The sequence below is a fragment of the Myotis nattereri genome (genome assembly GCF_964212035.1).
Source record: "Myotis nattereri genome assembly, chromosome: 9".
Classification (NCBI taxonomy): domain Eukaryota; kingdom Metazoa; phylum Chordata; class Mammalia; order Chiroptera; family Vespertilionidae; genus Myotis; species Myotis nattereri.
In genome coordinates, this window is record NC_138084.1 from 47,724,413 (window position 1) to 47,736,898 (window position 12,486).

The window sequence follows — 12,486 nt, forward strand, 5'->3', positions numbered from 1 at the left end:
GGGTCTCGGGTTTAATTCCTGGTCAAGTGCACATACCTGGGTTGCAGGTTAAATTGGGTCCCGGTCAGGGTATGTGCAGAAAGCAAACAATCAATGTGTCTCTCTCTCTCACACTGATGTTTCTGTCCCAACCCTCCTTTCCACTCTAAAAATCAATGGAAAAGTATCTTTGGGTGAGGATTAACAAACAAACAACCTTACATTATTTTTACTCTTACTAAGATATATCTCCACTGACATTAAGAGTTGTGTGCTGGAAAATGTCTGCCTGAACTATTTTTTTTTTTTATAAATCAAATTTGTATCTACAAATACATTAGAAACTTTTTGCAAAAAATATTAGTGAAAAAAATAGTTCAACCTGTTAGCAGGGCTATCTTTGGATACCCGGTTATTGGGTGATTCTTGTGGTCTTTACACTTTCCTGTGTTGTTGTTTTTTTTCACAATGAGCTGATATTCGAGGAATCTGGTTTTTAAAGCTACTGAGCATTTGTAAACCTATCTTTTCCCACCTCTGATTTTTCAAGCCTTAGTCCGATTCCCTCCACACCTGCTAACCAACAGCTGCATGGCCAGCCTCTCAGCTTCCTCTTTTGCTCCCTCCCCTCTCCTCCCCTCCCCTTCCCTCCTCCCCCTTCCCTGATTCATTTACCACCCAGCAGCCTGAGTAATGATGTCTCTGAAACATTCTCCTACTTAAAACCATTCAATGGGGGAGAAATGAAAATATCCAAGCTCCTTTAAAAGGCATAGATCTGGAAACAGCCCAAGTGTGCATAAGAAAGCTGTGGTACATTCCCACCATGGAATACTATGCAGCTGTAAAAAAGAAGGATCTCTTATCCTTTGAGATAACACAGAAGGAACTGGAGAGTATTACGCTAAGCAACATAAGCCAGTCAGAGAAAGACAAGTATCACGTGACCTCACTCATATGTGGAATCTAATGAACAAAATAAACTGACCAACAAAATAAAGCCCAGAAGCATGGAAACATGGAAAAGACTGACAAATCTCAGAGGGAAGGTGGAGAAGGGCAGTGGGATGGGAAGAGATTAACCAAAGTTAACCAAAGAACTTATATGCATATATGCTCTGCCCATGGACACAGACAACAGTGTGGTGATGGCTGGGGGTGGGGCGGAGAGGAGGAAGTGTGGAGAAAATAGGGGACATCCATAATAATGTCAACAATAAAAAATACACATAAAAAAAGGCATAGGAGTTTCCTTTCATATTCCCGTTGCCCCCTGCTTTCCTTATGTTGTTGGTCAGTTTATTTTGTTCATTAGAGTCCACATATAAGTGAGATTATGTGATAGTTGTCTCTCTCTGACTGGCCTATTTCGCTTACCATCTGCTATGATGCCCCTCTTGAAAGATGTTCCTTTCTCTAATTCTTCCTCATACTTTGGGACTGTCTGAGTGACACATCATGAAATATCAAATTCATTTCAGAAAGGTTTTAGTAAAAAAGTAGTCAATGTTGTGTAGCTCCAGTTAGTACAGCCATTAGCTAGAAAATCTATGCATGCCGAACTGCCCTCTTCCCAAATGCTGGGTGTGGAACAAAGGAGAGAAGTCACTATATGTGACTATCTTCTTTGTGCCATGTATTTCCACAAAGTTTGTCTCATTTCACTGTCACCAAATCCAAAAGGATGTATGGTTATTCCTTTTTTTTTTTTAATTTAAGGTGGCTGGGAGATGAAGTGACTTGCTGAAGGCCACACAGATACAATGGCATGGAGGCAAGATTCAAACCCAGGCCTTAGGACGCCAAGCCTGGTCTTCTTCAATACTATTATGCTTTCTGGGCCTTAAAGAAATTCACTCCATAGTAAGCCAGGAGAATGAGCGAGGTGGCAGATCTGGGGGACAGAGAGGCCAATCCTGAAGACACCAAAGGACTCAGCTGAAAGGTACAGAATTCTAGAACTTTTAGAACTTAAAGGGATTCAAGAGACCATCTAGCCCAGCGGTTCTCAACCTGTGGGTTGCGACCCCTTTGGCGGTCGAACAACCCTTTCACAGGGGTCACCTAAGACCATCCTGCATCTCAGATATTTACATTACGATTCATAACAGTAGCAACATTACAGTTATGAAGTAGCAACGAAAATAATTTTATGGTTGGGTCACAACATGAGGAACTGTATTTAAAGGGCCAGAAGGTTGAGAACCACTGATCTAGCCCAAAGCTTTCATTTAATAGAGAAGGAAACTGAGCCGAGGAAGGGCAGTGACTCACCAAGGCCTCAGAGTGAGTCTGCACTCAGAGTTGAAAGTAGAGGAAAGGTGGGCAGAGTTAAGGATTCAACCACATCTCAGTTCACAACTAAGTCTTGAAGCCAAGGCGAAGGCCTCTGGTAGATGAGATGCTACCACAGAAGACGAGTCTTGCCTACGGGACATTTGCAGCCTCTGGGGGCATGAGATGACACTGCCACCCGGGCAGCAGCACAGGACGTGAAGCGGCTCTGCGTGGAGGTGAGGAAACCTGGCCTGGGGTCCATTCTTCTGGCACCATGCTGGGTGACCTAAAGCAACTTCCAGCCCATCTCACCTTCCTCATATGTGAAATCAAGGTGAGGGCAGAGGTGACCCCTAGGACTGCTTCCTGTTCTAAAAATTCTGTGCGTCTGAAATTGAGAGCAACCGTGCAGACAAGGCATCCACACACAAGGGCATGGAGCTTTAACTGCAGCAAAGCACTATGGGCCATGGACATAGACGATTACAGGGCCAACTTATGGGGACAGCTTATCTGGGGTAAAACCAGGAGAGGGGAAGGCTTCTCAGAGGAGGTGGGCGTGAAGAATGGCGTGGATATGGATAGAGAAGGGAAAAGACAGGGAGATGGGGAGGAACTCATCGCACAGTACACTTCCCAGAAAGATCTTTCCCAATTGTCGGCCACTATCAACTTGGAAGCTACTTTAAGAGTTTGGAAATAGGGTTCAAATGTGTGGTTCCTTTCATGAGTGGGCGGGAAATTCCACTTGCTCCATGTTGTTCCTCTGCTAACACGAGCAATTTTACACTAACGGGTAAGAACAGGAGGGTCTAACCCAGCATAAGTTCTCGTTTCAGGGCAAAGTGGTTGGGTCATCACAAGCCATGGCCCCAGGTAATTCTGCTCTCACTTGCTTTGCCTGGAAGAATCCATCTTCCTAATACCTTTACTTTATAAGTGGCTTCCTAAACACTGAGAGAGAGAGAGAGAGAGAGAGAGAGAGAGAGAGAGAGAGAGAGAGAGAGAGGGAGAGGAGAGGGGGGGGGGAGAGAGAGAATGGCTTAGAAAGTTTCATTTTGAATATTCTTTTAAAAATAAGAATTCTGAATAAAGTTTAAGGCAAGATTATTTTCACTTTTAGCTACTGGCTAAGGTAGGACTGGAGGGTGGGCTCCACCTGCAGTATCTCAGGAATACAGGACGGAGGCAGAAGGCCTGACCTCGGGTCTTGTTCTGCTTCTAAATGGCTGTGGGGCCTTGACTATGTCACTTCATTTTTCTGCACCTGTTTCCTCATCCCTGCCTGCTTGGCAATTCCTACGCCTTCTTTCAAATACAGCTCCAATGTCACCTCCTCTGACAAGTCTTCCTGATTTCTTTTTTATTTTTTAATATTTCTTTATTGATTTCAGAGAGGAAGGGAGATGGAGAGAGAAATAGAAACATCAATGATGAGAGAGAATTATTGATCGGCTGCCTCCAGCACACCCCCTACTGAGGATTAAGCCTGCAACCCGGGCATGTGCCCTTGACCAAATTGAATCTGAGACCCTTTAGTCCGAGGGCCAATGCTCTATCCACTGAGCCAAATCAGCTAGAGCCTTCCTGATTTCCTAAACAGGCTAAGTTACTCCAGGTCTCTCTCTTTCCTTCCCTCTTACTAAAACCCCAAACAGTCCCCAGCATTGACTGTGAACTCCCTGAGGGCAGGCACCAAGTTTATTCATTTCTGTATTTGCCCTTGTATCCATTTCACAGAGAGGGTCTCAATAAATGTTTGTTGCTGTCACTGAGAGAATTCAACTGGATGATCTCAGAGGCCTCTCCCAGATCTAAAGCCCTATGGTACAGTCCTTCTCAAAATCATGATATAAAAGTCTAATAAAATTACTATAATTACCAGTTGCATTTATAGCAGGATCGATTGCAGATCAGTGTTACACACACACACACACACACACACACACACACACACACACACACTTTCTAGATTTTGAATTATCTGCCACAAAGCTTTCATGGTGAAAAAGTGAGGAAAGTATGTTTTCTGTGACTGAGTCTGGTGTCGGTTGCTAAATCTGACAGCACAGAATGCTGTTTGCTACAAAAACTTGCCCCAGGCTGTTGGTTTCAGAGAAGGCAGAAGTTTTAGGAAACATGGAATAATTTTATGATAGTAACAAGGAAGTGGGAGGGAGACGTTTGGAGAATATTGCTGTTTGATGAAATGTTTCTGTATATAGTTTTTCTTCTGTTTGGAAAGATTTCAACTACTTGGGGTCCACCTGGGATCCCACAAATGATGAGTCCCCTCTGAGGAGCTAGGTCTACGCTAAACACTAGTGCAGGAGTGACACTCACTGGCTTGGGAGGAGTGTGAACTTTATTGACTAAACATGCTGTTATGTTTCCAATTAGTGTTTGGTGAATGTCTTCCGTCTGCAGTTCCTTCCTGCTTTGCTCATGTCCAAGCTGCAGCTGCCTTCATTCTGCAGAAGGTGTTCCTTCAGATCTGCTCAAATCTAAATGGAAAATGCAGCTGCCTATGAATAACTGATTTTCCTAATTGGGTATGTGGCATATGGGAAGGCAGGGGCCTCCCCCCCCCCCCCGTGCTTTTGTTTTTCCATCACCATAGTGGGTCCTGTTAGGAAAATTGATTCTTAGGAACGTGTTTTTCCTTCCATCAGTGTTGGAATGCAGAGTTTAAATGTTTCCTTAGCTCCTTCTCTGGACATGTGTTGTGAGTGGGCGTGTTCTCAGGATGTTGAACAAACTATTGCTCGAAATACAAAGGGGCATCAGCAGAAGGAAGAAAGACAACAGTGTTCTTCCCTGGAGGAGACATGGGAGACAGGAAACCACAGGGCCTCAGCGAAGCCACTGCAGCACCTCATCTTGTCTGCTCACTACACTTTCCAGAACAAATCACTAGCATCAGCGTGTCCAGGTGAAAGGGTAACAGTTGATAAATACATCCTTCCAAGTCCAGGGTTGATTGCCGGAAAAGCCTGTCTTCATTTGCCACCTTCTGCTTTTCTGTTTTGAAATCTCAAAGCCTCATTTTGTAGGAAACAGGAGAGACCAGAGAAAAATCCTGCCTGGAGAAGGACTACTGGGCAGCCTAACTGTGGACTCCCATTCCACAGGAGCAGTTAGCCTAGAGAGAAAAGGAGGCTCCCTGCCTCTATCAGCTCCCCAGGGCCTGGGCATACCTGCTTCATGCCCTGGTCTGAGCAGGCACACCTCTGTGGTCACAGGAGCCTGACCTTGGATTCTAGCACCAAAGATAGAAGGAGCAGCTGTGAGGTGGGAGCTTACCAATCATCCTTGGCTTCTCTCTCTGCTTACCTTGCTCTATCCCTCCCTTCTAGTACCCCCACCCCCCTCCCCACACCCATATTGTTCTCCTGTGATGTGTCCCAGATGACAGAAGCTTATGTTTTCTACCTACAATTCCTTCCTCTGCTTCCCTCATGTCTCCTTCAGTTGTAAAAGTGGATGTTGGCAACTGTTTGGGAGAGCTCAGTTGAGGAACCAAGGTCTACCCAGTGCCTGGCAGAGACCCACTCTCTGACACCTCCTTTGGCTTCTCTGTAGGATGGATGCTAATGCTTAGGCAAGAAGGGAAGGATCTGGACTCCGGGACAGCCAACTGGACGACTGGATGTGTCACCTTGACTGCAGCTAGTGACATTATACATCCTGAAAGGGGATTGGGTTTACTATTGGCAACCAAAAGAAGAGAGGGAAACAAACTAGATAGCATAGCTGGGATTTAACTCTACAGCACCTCCAGGTTGAGGGAAGACTCTAACACGGAACTCCTCATCCCCTCAAATGAACTGTGAAAGATATGTCACTTACTCATTACTTATAATAATTATGAGAAATAGGTACCTTTGCCACCATTTTACAGTTTCAGATGGAGATCAAGAGCTGATGTCACTTTCTCAAGGTCACAGCTATAAGGGCAAATCTGGTAGGTGAACCAAGTTCTATCTGAAGCAGAAGTGCGTGCTGTATGGCCTGGACCAAAGTCGGGGCTCTGGAGCCAGGCTGCCTCTTACTAGCACCGTGCCCTTTGGGCAAGTCATCTCTAAGCATCAGTTTCCTCACCTGTGAAATGGGGTTAATAATAGCACCCATTTCAGAGGGTTATTGTGAAGAGCAAATAGTATAACGCTGTGCATGTAAGGAGGTTTGCCCAGGACTTGGCAGAGTCGGTATTTCAGTTTGAAGAAAGGGTCAGACATGCATTTCATTTGGAACTAAAACAACATACTTACTTGATCTAATGAATCCAACCCAGGCAATGTGGGTTACTGGGGATAAACACACGCACATATGCATATAAAACACAGAGCAACTCCCCATGGTTAAACCGGGAAAACAAACAAGCACTGAGCTGAATGTGAAGGAGGCAGGGTGTTTGGGTAAATTCCCTCCTGGGTAAAAGCACTGTCAAAGCAAATTAAACCTGTTGTCTCCCAGAAGCCCAAACACAGGCAGACTCATGCCAACAACTGAAAGAACTTTCCTCCCTCTGCACACTAGATTGGCACTGGGCAGGTGCCAGGTGCTGGAAAGCTGTTCCATGGCCCGCGAGGTGTCAGTCCCTGTAGGTGCCCCAGCTTCCTCTGCAGATGATGGAATTCAAAGGCTTTTCATCTGCAACAGTCTAGGTCAAGGCAATGACAAAAACTTGACAAAGCCCCTGACAGCCTGGGCTTGAAGCCAGGTCTGCACTGGCATATGAACTGGGAGATCTGTTTTCAATCATACCCAGAAGTCTACCAACCACTACTAAGCGCAGCTCTAAGGAGGGGGGGTCTAGGAAAAAGACTGTTCCCTTGATGATATTAGGTCTTGGTTCTTTGTTAATTATTTGGGGGCAAAACAAATTTCATCAATAAGACTATGAACTCCTTGAAGATAAGCAGCACGTCTGGTTCTTCAAAGAATGATGAGTGCTACACACACGTAAGTCCTCAGTGATATTTGTTATTGAGAAACTCAGCAGGAATACAAGGGAGAAATGAAATGCAGGGCAGTATGCCTGGTACAAGTCAGACTCAAGAGAACAGTTGGTGGTCAACAGGCTATTGTTTCCTTGTACAATGCCTAGAATGAAGGGAGGAACAGGAAGTTCAATTTTGTATTGTACTCTCGGGCCATATTTGGAGTTCAGTAGTTCACATCTGGGGGCCACATTTAAGTGCCCGATAAGACTAACTGGAGAGTGTTCATCAAAGAACAACCAGAAGGATAAGAGAACTTGAAACCACATTTCAAATAAAGAATTTTTGGAGGAATTGGGAATTTAGCCTATAAAGGGGTATGAGCTCTGTTTAAAAACATCTGAAGGGCTAATATGGGAAATAAGGATTAGACTTTTGTTCTGTGGCCCTAATAGGTCCAACGAGTAAGGACTACAATCCTTGGGGAGTGGACTTGGTTCAAAAGAAGAAATAATTTTGTAAGCCTGAGAGCGGAATACCACTTCCTATGTTGGGTTATAGTCTGTGGATGAAAACTGTAAACTTGAGGGCAGGAAATATGTTCTTCATCTCTGAATAATCAATAAGTATCCCCATTGACTCAAAGCAGGTGGTAAATGACTGTTTATTGGGTGGATGACTACTTGAAGGGACGAGGTAACCTATCAGGTCATACATGGGCAGTCACTGTATGTACTGAAAAAGAGGGCAAATTGCTGACTGGTGGGGATACTGCAGGCGGATTAAAGGTAAGCTGTATGACATCTTCCAAACCTGAAATCTTATGATTCTCTGAGTCATGGTGGAAGGGAACATGCCTGGACTTTATCAAGAAACTTGGGTTCTGCCCTAACCAGTTTGGCTCAGTGGATAGAGCATCGGCCTGCAGACTGAAGGATCCCAGGTTCAATTCCAGTCAAGAGCATGTACCTTGGTTGTGGGCATATCCCCAGTAGGGGTTGTGCAGGAGGCAGCTGATCGATGTTTCTCTCTCATTGATGTTTCTCTCTATCCCTCTCCCTTCTTCTCTATAAAAAAAATCAATTATCCTATCTAATAAAAGAGAAACATGGTAATTGGCGTACGACCACTACCCTTCCCATTGGCTAATCAGGGCAATATGAAAATTAACTGTCAGCCAAGATGGTGACCAGCAGCCAGGCAGCTTGAAACTAACATGAGGCTTGCTTGCTTCAGTGACGGAGGATTCCAACGTTACCCGCCTGCCGCTGCAGGCCTCTGAGCTGCAAGCAACTATGTAACAAACATAGAAGCTAAACAAAACCCCAGAAACCTGCTGGGCTTCAGCCATCAGGATCGCAACATTGTAAGCAAAGGCCAGAAACCTACTTTCAGTAGCGGAGGCCTAAGAGCTGGAGCCAAGCCTCAAAGCTAAAGCTGGCCCAGAATAAAAAAAGAAAAAAGAAAAAAAGGAGCGGTTGGGAGCTTCAGTCACCCCCAGCCTGGAAACAGCCCTCAGCTCCTCACCCAGACTGGCCAGGCACCCCAGTGGCAACCCCCACCCTGAAGGGTGTGTGACCAGCTGCAAACAGCCATCATCCCCTCACCCAGGCTGGCCAGGCACCCCAGTGGGGACCCCCACCCTGATGCAGGACACCCTTCAGGGCAAACCAGCCAGCACCCACCCATGCACCAGGCCTCTACCCTATATAGTAAAAGGGTAATATGCCTCCCAGCACCGGGATCAGCAGAGCCGCGAGGCCTCCCAGCACCGGGATCAGCGTGATGGGGGCAGCGCCCAAACCCCCTGATCGCCCTGCGGCTCTGTGTGTGACAGGGTGCGGCGCCCCAACCTCCCCCCCCGCCCCATGGGCCCTGCTCTGTGTGTGACGGGGTAGAGCCATAACCTCCCATTGGCCCTGCCCTGAGTGTGAGAGTGGTGGCACCCCAACCCCCTGATTGGCCCTGCTCTGTGCGTGACAGGGGGCTGTGCCCCAACCCCCTGATGGGCCCTGCTTTGTGCGTGACAGGGTACAGAGCCCCAACCCCCCTGATGGGCCCTGCTCTGTGAGTGACAGGGGGAAATGCCCCAACCCCCTGATTGGCCCTGCTCTGTGCATGACGGGGGTGGCACCGCAACCTCCCCATCGACCCTGCCTTGAGTGTGACAGGGGATGGTGACCCAACCCCCCAATCGGCCCTACCCTGAGCGTGACTGAGGGTGGAATCACAACCTCCCGATCACCCTGCTCTGTGAATGACAGGGGGCGGCGCCCCAACTCCCCAATCGGCCCTGGTCTGAGCCCGACCAGGGGCTGCACCTAGGGATTGGGCCTGCCCTCTGCCACCCGGGAGCAGGCCTAAGCCAGCAGGTCATTATCTCCCAAGGGGTCCCAGACTGCGAGAGGGCACAGGCCTGGCTGAGGGACCCCCCTCCCCCCCGAGTGCACAAATTTTTGTGCACCGGGCCTCTAATATATATATATATGAAACTTGGGTTCTAGTCCTACACCTGCCACCAGCTTGTTAGGTGACCTTGGCCCTTTCTCTCGAGGGCTGTTTTTTCACATCCAAATTCACTAAATTTATTCAGCAAGTATTTACTGAGCATCTACTGTGGCTCAGGAAGGGTTCCAAGGGAAATGGATGGCTTGGGTGATCTTTCAGATTTAACATCCTGTGATCTAATGAATTAAACCAAATTTTCATTACTTAGAAAATGACACAAACAGATTAAGAAAAAGAAATCTTAGATCATCATCATGTTTAGGGCCTGAGGGAGAAAAAGAAAGTTTGTTGCTTTTCAGGCTCCAACTTTTCTAACCTGTCCTCAGATAACTAGCCTCATATTATCATCTACCCTGCGAGGGGGGTCTCAGAGAGTCACCCAGGCTGAGAGAACAGGGACGGGACTGGGGAGCAGGTGGCTGGCTGGCTGCCTCTAGCGAAGAGCTCCCACATCTTTTCCTGGGGCTGTCGGCAGCAGCTTTGGCAGCTGTCAGAGTCCCTGCAGTTGGCTCAGGTTCTGCTGCCTTTCCCAGAGAACGCTGTGCATGCATCGCCTCCTCCCAAGCCCTGTGAGCATATGCCAGAGGGGCCACCGAGACACACACATCACATGGTGATGAGGCGGACAGGTGCTATGCTGCTCAAGAGCATAAGGGCCTTCAAAGGAGAGGTGCTGCTCACATGTTTGTAAACACTTTTCCCTCCCTTATATATTCATCAATCCTTCACCCACAGCTCCTTCTGAGGAGCCCTGCTCTGCCCACAGTCCCTGCCTGGGTAGCTGGCACAGGCAGACCAGATGATGCCACCTCCCCACTGGCCTTAGGTGACTGGACCGGGATGAGCTCCTGACTCAAGGATACTAGATTCACATGCTGACTAACCGACACTCTATGACATGGCCAGAGTCCAGCCCCTAGTATTTGAACTGAAATGTGCTCAGGGAATGCGGCAGTGGGCCACACAGCCCATGAGAAGAAGAGAATGAATGGGGCCCCTGGAGCTTCCTGGACTTCCAGAGGCTTTTCAGTGTCTATTTTAGTCCCAAACCATGTCAATCTTTCAGAAACGAAGTCACCGCCACAGCTGCCTTTCCTTGAGGTTGCTTGAGTGTGGTTTTGCTTCTTGCAACTGAACGAATCTTAACATATCCATTCACCTGGACCTTATTGGGCTGTGCCTGGTAGTTTGCAGGCTTTGATGATAACTGCTAAGTGCAGGACTTAATGTTTCATTTTTATTGACTTCAGAGAGAGGGAGAAGGAGAGATAGAAACATCAGTGATGAGAGAGAATCATTGATTGGGTGCTTTCTGTTCATCCCCTACTGGGGATCAAGCCCATAACCTAGGCATTTGCCCTGACTGGGAATCGAACTGTCACCTCCTGGTTCATAGGTCAATGTTCAACCACTGAGCCATACCGGCTGGGCAGGACTTAATGTTTTAAACCATTTCTACATGCAGTTTTATTTGACCCTTACAACAGCTCTGTATGGAGGAAGGGAAGGTGCTATGTATGATTCGCTGTTCTGTAGATGAGAACATGAAGGCACAGATAACTGGCTGAGGTTCATGCAGCTACTCAGTGGCAGGACTACCCATTTCCTACCCAACCTAGGGGTTCCTCCATCACACCCACTGCCAGTCCGATAATAACACATGCTGGTCCCACTCCTTCTGCCTTCAGTGTGTTAGGTACAGAGTGAGGACTAGACAAAGGATGCTGCCAAGACCAGGAACTTCCAAATGGCACCGATTTGGGTTTTGTTCACGGAAATTCTTGTTTTAAAACATACCTGCTAGCAATCGAAATGCAGTTCCGGCCACTCACAACTGTATCATGCTGGACAATAATATTGATCCATTTACTCTTTATCATTCCTCCCTTCAAACGAGTATCTGTGGGCTCCGCTGTGCTGATGCCATCAGGGGACCCAAAGTGTGGTCCCCATTTGAAAGGAGCAGTGGGAGGCTTTGGGCTTTGGAATAGGAACAGATCTGGGTCTAAACGGCAACTCTTCTGAGGGTGAGACTTAGAGTAAGTCACTGCATCTGAGATCTCAGTTTACTTATCTGTAAAATGAGAAAACCACGGTCCTATACCCTTGTTGTGAAGATTAAATAAAACCACTATATACATATATAGGTATGTGTATATGTATGCATCTATATTTAGACATATACCTGGAACATAGAAGGTGCTCTGGAAATGTTGCTTCACTCCTATCTCTAGTATACTTTCAGTGGTCATCAAATTTTAGCCTGTGTCCGTCCCCTGAAGGGCTTGCGAAAGCATGAATTGCTAGGCCTGACCCCTGGAGTTTCTGATTTAACAGGCCTGGGTAGCGACCCAGGTGATGCTGATATCCTTGGTCTGGGTACCACTTTAAGAAGCACTGGTCTGGAAGGAAGGCTGAGACTTTAACACAGGTCCATCAAAACAAGCCAGGGAGGCCCGGCCGGCGTGGCTCAGTGGTTGAGCGTCCACCTATGAACCAGGAGGTCACGTTTTGATTCCCGATCAGGGCACATGAGGGTTGCAGGTTTGATCCCCAGTGTGGGGTGTACAGCAGGCAGCCGATCAATGATTCTCGCTCATCATTGATGTTGCTATCCCTCTCTCCCTCTCCCTCTCCCTTTCTCTTTGAAATCAATAAAAAATATATTTTAAAAAACACACAAGCCAGAGGACAGAAAGATCCCAACTCTGCAAGAATGCAAACACTTGTGGGCCACATCCAAACGGGAGGGCTCGGTCCTCCTGGAGGTGGTATTTGA

The 12,486-nt window shown here is 47.1% G+C and overlaps 1 protein-coding gene across 1 annotated transcript in view; it reads right to left on the bottom strand.

Moving 5' to 3' along the window:
* LOC308525505 (teneurin-4-like) overlaps window positions 1-12,486 on the bottom strand; it is a gene marked incomplete at both ends in the record, with an annotated part of 200,062 nt that overhangs the window by 56,770 nt on the left and 130,806 nt on the right. The window lies entirely within an intron of this gene.